The following is a 12,678-nucleotide window of genomic DNA, read 5'->3' as shown; positions in this document are numbered from 1 at the left end:
TTGCCTTAATCCCCTCCAGTGGGCCTTCTGTTCTCCTCAAATCGCCCCATAAATTGCCAACACCACCCCCTTCTCCATTCCCGGAAAGCTCTGTATCTCCTTCTTAGCGAAATAAAGGCTGGGAATCCTACAGCGAGTAACTCACAACCTGACCTCCCAGAGCTTGTCCAAACATCTCCAAGGCACAAGTCAGGAGTATAATGGAATACTCTCCACTTGCCTGGATGAGTGCTGCTCCAACAACACTCGAGCAGCTCGACACCATCCAGGACAAAGCAGCCAGGTTGATTGCTCCTCTGTCCACAAACATTCAAACCCTCCACCACTGACAAACAGTGGCAGCCGTGTGTACCATTTACAAGATACAGTAAGTCAAGAAGTAAGTCGCCAAGGTTCCTCAGACAGCACCTTCCAAAACCACGACCACTACTATCTAGAAGGACAAGAGCAGCAGATACCTGGGAACCTCACCCCCTGGAGGTTCCCCTCCAAGTCACTCACCAGACCGACTTGGAAATATATCGCCGTTCCTTCAGTGTCGCTGGGGCAAAATCCTGGAACTCCTCCCTACCAGCACAGTGGGTGTACCTACACCTCCGGGACTGCAGAAGTTCAAGAAGGCAGCTCACCACCACCTTCTGAAGGGCAACTAGGGATGACAAAAAATACTGGCCTAACCAGCGGCCCCCAAATCCCGTCAATGAATTGATTAATTTTTTTAAATACCAAATTTTTTTTCCAATTCAGGGGAAATTTAGCATGGCCAATCCACCCACCCTGCACATGGGTTGTGGGGGTGAGACCATGCAGACACTGGGAGAATGTGCAGACTCCACATGGACAGTGACCTGGGGCCGGGATCGAACCCGGGTCCTCGGCACCGAGAGGAAGCAGGGCTAACCGTTGTGCCACTGTGCTGCCCCCATCAATATGTTTAAAGGAAATGTGGTGAAGCTTTGGAATTCTCTACCCCAGAGGACTGTGGAACCTTAGTCATCAAATATTTTCAGGGCAGTTTGATAGGTTTCTAGGTAGTGAAGTTATCGAGGGATATGGGGGATGGCGTGGAAAAATGGTGCTGGGTGGCACGGTACCAGAGTGGTTAGCACTGTTGCTTTGACTGTACCTCCTGTTTGTTATGGTCTCTGTGCCTAGGACAGGAAGCAGTGAGCATGGATCTGTCAATCAGCCTGAATCAGCACCTTCAGGAGAATTGGGAGGGTGAATATTAGATACAGCAGAGTGAGAATGGAGGGAGAGTGAGTGGGATGGAGATTTACAGCTTTTGGGGAATGAGAGGAAAGAATGTTTCATAGAAATTAAAATAATCTGTTCTGAATTTCTATCCTCTACTGACTGTGATGTATTTTGTAAACTCCTTTTACAGGATGTTAAAAGGAGAGGATTTACAGACAGAAATCTCAAACATCATGTTTAGATCTGACAGAGTCACTCGGTTCATTGGCCATTAAATCGGGAAGGAGGAATGTTCGCCCGACCTGTTGGCTTCAAAAGATTTTAAATATCAGTGTGACTGGAAAAGCACCGAGACACACCCACCCGAGTGAGAGTGTTCCAGAGAACTGACTGTGGAAAGAGCTTTAACCAGTTACACAGCCTGAAAACACATCACATCATTCACAGCGGGGAGAGACCGTACACGTGTTCTGTGTGTGGACGAGGCTTCAACTGATTGTCCGACTGGAGAGACAAGAGGAGACCCAAAACATGGGGAAACGGTGGAAATGTGGGGACTGTGGGAAGGGATTCAGGGTTCCATCTGCGCTGGAGGCTCATCGACACATTCACACTGAAGAGAGGCCCTTCACCTGCTCTGTGTGTGGGAAGGGAGTCACTCAGTTATCCCATCTGAAGTCACACCAGCGGGTTCACACCAGGGAGAGGCCGTTCACCTGCTCAGACTGTGAGAAGACATTCAGTCACTCATCCACCCTGCAGACACACTAGCGAGCACACACTGGGGAGAGGCCGTACACCTGCTCTCAGTGTGAGAAGGGATTCCCTCAGTTATCCAGCCTGAACTCACATCAGCGAGTTCACACTGGGGAGAGGCCATTCACCTGCCCTCAGTGTGGGAAGGGATTCACTCAGTCATCCAACCTCAAGTCACATCAGCGAATTCACACTGGGGAGAGACCGTTCACCTGCTCTCAGTGTGGGAAGGGATTCTGTGTTTCCTCGAAATTGCTGAGACACCAACAAGTTCACAATTGATTACAGGGGTAGGATTCTGTTGTTATTGTTTCTGCTTCAATTACACAGAGGACTGCATTTTGTTCATTCTGACAGTTGGTCGATGGGGAGGGTCGGAGGGTTTCTTTCTGCTGGACTGGCCGGTCTCATAACTTTGCCTCCAATGGGCTGATGCACTCTGAACCTTCTTGCAAATACCTGGTTTGAAGTTTCTCAAGAATCAGAAGAGTGAAAGGAAGTTTTGAAGTTTAAGACTATTTGTTTCCATTTCTGTTTGGAAGCCCCAGAACCATGCCACGTTGCCATGAAGAGGGACTATGGTGGTCACAGGGTTCTTTTGTTTAGTTTATTTGGGTGTTTCTCACTGTGGAAAACTGAGTATGCGGGGCTCAGGGTATGAGGGAATAAGGTGTCTGAGGTGGGCTGGGAAAATACATTAAAAGGTATGATGGGAGATAGCTATTATTTAAGGAATTATTACATATTTACAAGGGGATTGGTTAGCTCAGTTGGCTGGATGGCTGGTTTGTGATACTGAGCGACACCAACAGTGTGGGTCCAACTCCTGTACCGGCTGAGGTTATCCATGAAGGCCCCGTCTTCTCAACATTGCCCCTCGCCTGAGGTGTGGTGATCCTCGGGTCAAATCACCACCAAGCAGCTCTCTCGCTCTCTCTTTCTCAGGAGAAGCCTGTGGTCCTCTGGGACTTTGGCGAATTTCACATATGTATGACAAATATAAATTAATTTAAGGAATAAATATCCAACAGTAATAGTGATGCAATGGTGCCGAGGGGATTTTCACAGTAGTTTCTTTTGACAATAATAAAGATTATTATTATAACAGGAAACGTTAAAGATTCCATTACATGAAAAGAAGGGGCTCATAAAATGGCCAAATTAGGTAATAAGCCGGAGGATTTGTTTTAGAATTCAGCAAAGGAGGATCAAGAAACTGATAAAAAGAAAATAGAATATGAGAACAAACTGGCGAGAAACATTAACAAAAGGACTGGAACAGCTCCTATAGGAATGTGAAAAGGAAAAGATTAGCAAAGACCACTGTGGGTCCATTCCAGGCAAAGACAGGAGAGTTTATAATGGGGAATAAGGAAATGGCAGAGAAACTAAACTGTGTGTCTGTCTTCACGGAGCAAGATACAGAAATTGTTCTAAAAACTCCAGAGAACCAAGGGACCAGTGAGCACGAGGAACTGAAAGAGATTAGTATTAGTGAAAAAGTAGTACTGGAGAAATTAATGTGGTTGAAAGTTAATAAATCCCCAAAAGCTGCTGCTCTACATCCCAGAGTGTTGAAAGAGGCGGCTGTAAAGATAGAGGATACATTGGTGATCATCTTTCACAATTCTGTAGATTCTGGAATGGTTCCTGCAGATTGGAAGGTGGTAAATGTAACCCCACTATTTAAGGAGAGAGAGAGAAAACAGGGAACTACAGACCCATTAACCTGACATCATTGGAGGAAAAATGCTACAATCTATTATAAAGGATGTGATAACATATGAATTAGGAGCAGGAGGAGGCCACTCGGCCCCTCGAGCCTGCTCCACCATTCAATAAGTTCCCGGCTGATCTGATTGTAACCTCAACTCCACACAGGCCCCTTAGAAATTAAATCTGCGGAGATAGTTATGGGGAATAAGGAAATGGCAGAGGAGTTAAACAGATCTTTTGCATTCGTCTTTATGGTTGAAGAGACTTCAAATATTCCATTAATACTAAAGAATATGGAGGAGGAATTAAATACCAATACTAGAGACGCAGTATTCAACAAACTAATGCGGCTAAAGACAGATAAGTACCCTATCCCTGATGACTTACACCTTAGGATCCTAAAGAAATGCCTACAGAGATAGTGTCAGCAGTTTTGGCCCCCTTATTTAAGGAGAGATATTATTTTATTGGAGGAGGGTTAGAGAAGATTCACTATGATGATCTCCGGTATGAAGGGATTGTTTTAGGAGCAAAGGTTAAACAGGTTTGGACTCTACTCATTGGAATTTAGAAGATTGAGAGGTGATCTCATTGAAACATACAGGATTCTTCAGGGGCTTGACAGGGTAAATGCTGAGAGGATGTTTCCCCTCGTGGGAGAGTCGAGGCCCAGAATAAAGAGATGTAAATTTGAGACTGAGATGAAGAGGAATTTTTTCTCTGAGGGTTGTGAATCTTTGGAACTGAAAGCTGTGGGGACAGAGTCCCTGTGTATATTTAAAGCTGAGGTAGATTCTTGATCAGTGAGGGAATCAAGGATTCCAGGGAAAGGGCAGGAAAGTGGACGAGAGAAATGTTGAATCAGCCATGATCCTATTTAAAGGCTGAACAGCATCCTCTTCTTCCTATTTCATATCGTCATATGATGGTCTTCGCCCCACCTATTGTCCCGATAACCTTTCACCCCCTTGCTTAACACTAATCTATCCAGCTCTGCCTTCTAAATATTCAAAGGCTCTGCTTCCACTGCCCTTAGGAAGAGAGTTCCAAAGACTCAGCACCCATTGCGAGAAAAAAAGTTCTTCTCTGCCTTAAAGGGTCAAGTTGCTACTTTTTTAAAATTCCAATTAAGGGGCAATTTAGCCTGGCCAATCCACCTACCCTGCTAATCTATGGGTTGGGGGCATGAGACCCACGCAGACACGGGGAGAATGTGCAAACTTTACACAGACAGTGACTTGGGGCTGGGATCAAACCCGGGTCCTCAATGCCGTGAGGCAACAGTGCTAACCACTGTTGTTACTTTAAGAAGACTTCAATTTCTAGATTCTCTCACAAGAGGAAACATCCTTTCCACATCCAACATCAAGGTTCAATCAAGTCACCTAAACTCCATCGGACACACGCCCAGCCTGTCCATTCATTCCTCATAAGATAACCTCCCTACTTTTGTATTCCATTCCCCTCACAATAATCAATGACATTCTATTAGCTTTCCTAATTACTTGCTGTACCTTTATACTCACCTTTTGTGATTCATGCTCTTGGACACCCAGATCCCTCCGAATCTCCAGCTCTGCAATGAATACAAATCTTCAAGTAATAACTTTTCCTACATTGCACTCCATTTGGGAAATTTTATACCACTCATTTAATATATATTTTTGTAACCTCCTTATGTCCTCTTCACAATTTACTTTCCTACCTATCTTTGTATCATTGGAACATAGGAGCAGGAGTTGGCCATTCAGCCCATTGAGCCTGCTCCACCATTCAATACGATCATGGCTGATCATCCACTTCAATGCCTTTCCCCCCACACTATTCCCATATCCCTTTGTGTTATTGACATTCAGAAATCTGTCAGTTGGGCGGCACGGCGGCACAGTGGTTAGCACTGCTGCCTCACAGCGCCAAGGACACGGATTTGATCCTGGCCCTGGGTCACTGTCCATGCAGAGTTTGCACATTCTCCCCATGTCTATGTGCGTCTCACCCCCAGAACCCAAAGATGTGCAGGGTAGGTGGATTGATACTGGTTCTTGCAAATCAGTCCATAATTTTCCATGTTTTAAAATTCTATTTGGAATAATTGATTCTATAAGCTTGCCCACCAATGATGTTAAACTAACTGATCTGCAATTGCTGGGGCTATCCTTATTGAACAAATGCATAAGATTTGTAATTCTCCAGTCCTCTGGCACCTCCAGCAAAGACTGGGAAATTATTGCCAGCTCCACTGTAATTTACATTCTCACTTTAACACTTCCTCCTTATCAATTAAAAATAATAATTTTTATTATTGTCCCAAGTAGGCTTATATTAACATTGCATTGAAGTTACTGTGAAAATCCCCTCGTCGCCACACTTAGGCGCCTGTTCACGTACACGGCGGGAGAATTCAGAATGTCCAATTAACCTAGCAAGCATGTCCCCCGGGACTTGTGGAAGGAAACCGGAGCACCTGCAGGAAACCCACGGAGACACAGGGAGAACATGCAGACTCTGCACAGGCAGGGACCCAAGCCGGGGATCAAACACGGGACCCTGGCGCTATGGAGTAACAGTGCTAATCACTGTGCTACCGTGCCGCTCTGGCGACAAAGTTTCTTAATCTGCCTCCATGGCCTGGGTAGCCTCTATAAGACAGACAGTGACTTTAGTTTCATTTTGAACAGGGTGTCAGTTACTGTGTCTCATTCTTGAAAAGCTCTTTCTTCACATTTAAACAGGTAATGGTAAGTGGGGGAAAAATGATACGCAGTGACCCCAAAACAAGATACTGTCGACATTCAGATAAAAGCAAATTACGACAGATGCTGGAATCTGAAACAAAAGCAGTAAAAACTCAAGTATTTCAGCAGACAGCATCTGGGGAGAGAAAGGGAGCTAATGTTTCGAGTATGGATGGCTTTGACAAAGAGTCATCCAGACACAAAACATTTGCTCCCTTTACTCTCCACAGATGCTGTCAGACCTGCTGAGATTGTCCAGCATATTCTGTTACTGTAGACATTCCCTGTCTGCCCGGTTCTATTTTGAAGTCAGCCCCTGAATTGTGTGGACATAGTTTCAGATTTCCACTTTTGATGAATAAACGTTGAAATATTTGCTCCACACCCACAGGGTCTCATCTGTTTAAAGCCACACACAGAAAGGTGCAGTTTCCTCCTGGAGTTTGAGACAAATTAGCTTTCAAAATGCTGCAGAGTTTCAACCAATGAGGAAGATCCGAGCTCAGGCCCGCCCCTCATTCACTCTGATTGGTTGGTGGATCAGCCGCTCCCATTCAGGCATCCAGGTCCGTCCCCTCTTCGTATTGGTCTGGAGCTGCTGTCAATCAACCTGGCATTGTGATGCAGAGCATGCGCAATGCGGCTGCTATAGTTGGACACCAGTGCGCAGGCGCGGGAACGGAGTTTGGAGCATGCGCAATTCCAGTGTTGGCCTCGGGAAGGGACTCCTTTGTCCCGGAGAAGCGGAGTCAGCGTCAGGCGGTGAGTGGGAGGATCCGCAAACCCTTCAGAATCATTGTCAGCTCCCTGGTTTGCAGCTGCCGGGAACAGGCCCAGGTTAACCCTCCTACTTCAGCGACTGGAGGATGGTTCACACCAGAGGAGGGGGACAGTGAATAAGAGCTGACACTTTGGACTCAAATCAATGAGGATTCTGATCTCTGGGAAGGAAGGAAACCCTGGGAGGTGGGCGGGGAGGATTCACAAACACCCGCTGGAGGCCCCAAACCCCCAATAGGAACCTGCAGGTCCCGAGTTTGCAGCTCCCGGGGCTTGTTTACTTCTTGTGTGTCCCAGTGAGCGGGCATCAGGGTCCCAGTGACCAGGACAGAAAATGAGTGATTAATTGATTTTATTCTCACTTTGCAAAGAGGCTTGAGAACTGAACCCAGCCAGAGTGGAGGCAGGAGGTAAACTGTAAGGAAAATAATTGTGAAGGTGTTGTGCTGGGTTTGACGGGCTGACCAACTCTCATGGTGAAAATTAAGGGTGGTGTTTGCCAGAGCTGTTGGAACATAGAAGCGGTAAGGAACATGGTTCTGTGCAGTGACAAAGATCCAATTTGTAGGACAGCCAGCATCCAGGCAGCATGCAGACTGGGGCAGTGGACTCAGATACATTTCTGTAAAATATGGGACTATTAGTCACCCTGGGATTTGCATTCAGCGCAGGGAGCAAGAGCGTGTATGGGTTTACTGTTTTGCAGGTACAAATGAGGAAAATATATTGTATGTTCAGGATTTCTCTCTGTATAACGTTTTGTAAACTTCTTTTCCAGGGCACTAGAATGGGTGGATTTACAGACAGGAAGCTCAAACCGAACATCACAGCATGATCTGACAGAGTCACTGAGTCGCCACGGCCAGAATATCATTAGTCATTGAATTTGGAAGGAGAAATGTTTGTGTGTTCTGCCTGTGTGACACCATTTCAAACATCATTGTGACTGGAAAAGCATCAGGACACACAATGGAATGAGAGTGTTCCAGTACATTGACTGTACAAAGAGCTTCAACCAGTGAAACATCCTGTAAAAAAAATCACACGATTCGCAGCAGGGAGAAACCATACAGGTGTTCTGTGTGTGTGGACAAAGCTTCAACTGACTGTCCAAACTGGAGAGATATGAGGAAACTGGCACCATGGAGAAACCGTGGAAATGTGAGGACTGTGGTGAAGGATTCAATTCTTCACCCCGGCTGGAAATCCATCGACGTGTTCACACTGGGGAAAGGCCATTCAACTGTTCTGTGTGTGAGAGGAGGTTCACTCAGTCATCTGCCCTTCGCTTACACCAGCGAGTTCACGCTGAGAAGAAACCATTCAGCTGCACAACCTGTGAAGAGAAATTCAAGTCTTTATCCATCCTCACTGAACACCAGCGAATTCACACAAGTCAGAAACCATTCATTTGCTTTGTGTGTGGGAAGGGATTCACTCAGGTATTCACCCTCCAGACACACCACCAAATGCACACAAATGAGGAACCATTCAGGTGCATCACCTGTGGAGAGAGTTTCAGTCAGTCAACTGACCTCAGTGAGCACCAACACACTCACACTGGGGAGAAGCCGTTCACCTGCTCCGTGTGTGGGATGGGATTTCCTTGGGCATCCCAACTGCTGACACATCAGTGGGAGCACACCGGGGGGAGACGGTTCTCCTGCTCCTTGTGTGGAGCGGGATTCACTCAGTCACAACACCTGCTGAGACACCAGCGAGTTCACAAATGACCAGGGATTGGAATCTGCTGTTTTGCTGCTGCTAATCGCATCCAGGATTGATAGTCTGACAATATCTGGTTTGATTCTGCTGATGTTAACAATCCCTACAACTGGCTGCAGTTTAATATCCTGAAGATATCAATGATTTTTGGGACTACAATGTCCCTTTTTAAAAGCCCCATTTGTGATTTTTTTACCTTAATTCAAGAACTCTCAACAGGAACACATGTACAGTAAAATTCTGAACTTGCACTTCAATCCTAACTTGATCTTTGATGCAAATCAGTGTCTAAAAGGTTCCACTGTTTAACATCTCCAATTAGAAAGTGCAGATTAATCCTTGCTGACAATTCTTACTGACTTCTTCAGTGTTCTGTCCATTATGATATTAAATTGTGAAGGAAGCGAAACAAACTGTGAAATATTATACATGTACTTTAAAAAACGCTTAAAAACCTGAACATCAACATTAATACTGATGAAGTTTGTAAGTTGCTGAGTTGAATTATTTCTGACACAGCAACAGCAACATTTGGTAAAGGTGGAACCCACAACAAAGACTGGTTCAGACTCACTCGGCTGAGATGACATCTGTCATTGAAGCAAAAAGCAAAGTCGACCTGATGTGCAACATAAACCCAACAGCTAGAACACTGCATTACTTGAAAGTAGCCAAGACAGTTGTGTAAATATCAGGGAGATCCTGTGCAAATAAACATTGGACCAGCCTCTGTCAATAATTCCAAGCTGCCTGTGACAATGGAAATCTACGACTGATGGGATCAAGAGGGATCTTTATCCGACCATCACCAAAGTTGCCCGGCTGAAATTGGCAGCTGGTGAAGTTCTTACCAACAGAAGTAAACAGATGTTCTGCTGGGTTGATCACGGCTGTGAGCTGGACGTCTCCCAGACTCTGATTGTCTCTATTGCAGCTCCTGTCATGGTTGAGTTGGACAAGGAACCCTCACCACTTGAACTTCAAAAGGTCATTCAGAAAGGCACCCGGCAAGGATGGGATTCCAGCTGATCTGCTTACACACGGAAAGTCCCATCGGCTGTCGCACCTTCATGACCTCCGACGTCTCTGATGGGTGACAGGAACCATTCCATACGTGTGATGCAAAATCATCACAATATATAAAATCAGCAGTGACAGAGGAGATTCCAACAACTACAGGGACACCTCACTCCTTAACATCACTGGGAGGACCTTCACTCGGGTCATGTCTAAAAGATCCATCTACTTGCAGATTGAATGTATCCAGAAGCACAGTGCGGTTTCTCTGCTGACAGGTCTGCAGTGAACATGATCTTCTCCACACACCAGCTACAAGAGAAGTGAACAATTGGTATTTAATCTAAAATGTCTATGCTGAGAAAAGTGAAACGTTATCATTACTGAGTGAAAGTGAACCTTTCAGTGTGAATCACAATTTAATTGTACAATTGGAAAAGGCACCAAAATGTTTGATTCCCTCAAGACAAACTTCAGCCTTACATAGAAACATAGAAAATAGAAGCAGGAGGAGGCCATTCGGCCCTTTGAGCTTGCTCCATCATTCATTATGATCATGGCTGATCATCCAACTCAGTAACCTGTTCCCCGCTTTCCCTCCACATCCTTTGATCCCTTTTGCCCGGAGAGCTGTATCTAACTGCTTCTTGAAAGCAGACGATGTTTTGTCCTCAACTCTTTCTGTGGTAGCGAATTCCACAGGCTGACCACTCTCTGGGTGAAGAAATTTCTCCTCATCTCTGTCCTAAGTAGTCTACCCCATACCCTTAAACTATGATGCATGGTGCTGGACTTCCCGCATTTACTTTGTCTAGTCCTGTTAGAATTTTATAGGTTTCCATAAGATCCCTCTCATTCTTCTGATCTCCAGCGAACATAATCCTAACTGGCTGAATCTCTCCTCATACGTCAGTCTCGCCATCCCAGGAATCAGTCTGGTAAACCTTCGCTGCACTCCCTCTATAGCAAGAACATCCTTCCTCAGATAAGGAGACCAAAGCTGCAGACAATATCCCAGGTGTGGCCTCACCAAGGCCCTGTAAAATTGCAACAAGACATCCCTGCTACTGTACTCAAATCATGCTAATAAGGCCAAGGTACCATTTTTCTTCTTCACCACCTGCTGTACCTGCATGCTTACCTTCAGTGACATTTCCACCGTTTCTCCATGGTGCCGATGACCTTGTGTCTCTCCAGATTGGAGCCTCATTCACACACAGAACATCGTGTACAGTTTCTCTCTGCTGTGAATGATGTGATGTTTTTTCAGGCTGTGTAACTGGTTAAGGCTCTTTTCACAGTCAGCTCACTGGAACACATTCACTTGCGTATGTATGTGTCTCGGTGCTTCTTTCAGTCACACTGACCTTCCCACAGATAGAAGACAAACATTTCTCCTTCCACATTCAGGGGTCGATGATTTTCATATCCTGACAAATCAAAAGTCTCTCAAAAACCTTGAGTTTGCTGTCTGTAAGTCTTTCCATTCCAATACCCTGTAAAAAGAATTGAAGTAGAATGAAACTCAATAGACAGCACAAAAACAGGTCATTGTACCCAGTGTCAGTGTATATATTCCCTATGAGCCTATCGCTTCTCTCTGTCAGCAGGTATTTCTATTCCTTTCTCTCTTGTGTCTGCAACTTGCGAAGTGCATTCAAGCTGTTTTCCTCAACCAGTCCATGTGGCTGCAAGTTCCACACCCTCTGGATAAAGACATTGAATCTAACCAGTACTATCCTGTGTGGTCGCAGAGCAATGCTGCCTCTTTTCTCAATTTCCTGCAGAGGCTGAATCATTGTTGATGAAAAAGCGTTGAGCCCAGCAGCATTACTCTTGTCTGATCATCTCTGCAAAGCAGGCGTACCAGCAAAGTCAGCTCAGCCTTCACAACACTCAGAATAAAGCCGATACCTTGTCAAGGAACTGCAATGAACCACAAACAACTATTTGTAGGAATCCCTGTCTACCTATCCTCCGGTAAAACATCTTGAGATGTTAATGGCGATATGTGAATAAGATGAGGTGTTTCTTCATTCAAGTTTGAAAATTGGAATTCTACACCCTTGAAGGCTGTGAATGCTCAGTCGCTGAGTATATTCAAGACTGAATTCAACAGATTATTGGTTACAGAGGGAAAGAAGGAAAATGGCGACAAGGAGAAAAAGTGGAGCAGGCTCTATGTCCTCCAACTGCTCCTGTTTATTCTGCTCTTAAGTGGCTCTTGATGGACCGTGTCCTCTTTACATTTAGTAAAATGACCAATAACGATTTCGGATGTTATTTTGGTTCCATTCAGGTTCCGAGAATCGTAGAGATGCATTGCACAAGAGGGGGCGATGGGGGTTGTTCAGCCCATCTTTCCTGTGCTGACTTTTAGAAAGAACGGACTTGTTCAGTCTCTCATTCCCGTTTTGTGTCCCTAGCCATGCACCTTCTCATACTCAGGTAACTATCCACCTCTCTTTTAAAATTAATTAGTGAATCGTATCGCTGCCTTTTCAGGCAGATCCTGGAACTCACTGAGTTTTGCTCAACTGCCATTGTGATACAGGTAGTTAAATGAAGGTTTTTCAGTGGGCAGTGCGAGAGTATTTCAAAAATATCAACAGAAAAATATGTTTGACTATTAAAATTATTGGATGGGAGGGTAGAGCTGGTCCAGGGTTCAGAATGATTTTTCTCCTGGTCACTGGGACCCTGAAGCCTCCACTTCCTGTTCCCTCACCAAAATGGCTGCACGTGCGCCACT

At 45.2% G+C, this 12,678-nt stretch overlaps 1 long non-coding RNA gene across 1 annotated transcript; it reads left to right on the top strand.

Annotated features, from left to right (window-relative positions):
• The first annotated feature begins 7,176 nt into the window (after nt 1-7,176).
• Nucleotides 7,177-11,472, top strand: LOC140420111 (uncharacterized). Its single transcript, XR_011946191.1, has 2 exons — nt 7,177-7,708; nt 7,963-11,472. It is a non-coding gene; the product is annotated as an uncharacterized lncRNA (long non-coding RNA).
• The last annotated feature ends 1,206 nt before the right edge of the window (nt 11,473-12,678 follow it).

Source organism: Scyliorhinus torazame, chromosome 5, assembly GCF_047496885.1.
Source record: "Scyliorhinus torazame isolate Kashiwa2021f chromosome 5, sScyTor2.1, whole genome shotgun sequence".
NCBI lineage: Eukaryota > Metazoa > Chordata > Chondrichthyes > Carcharhiniformes > Scyliorhinidae > Scyliorhinus > Scyliorhinus torazame.
This window is presented reverse-complemented; position numbering and strand designations above follow the sequence as displayed.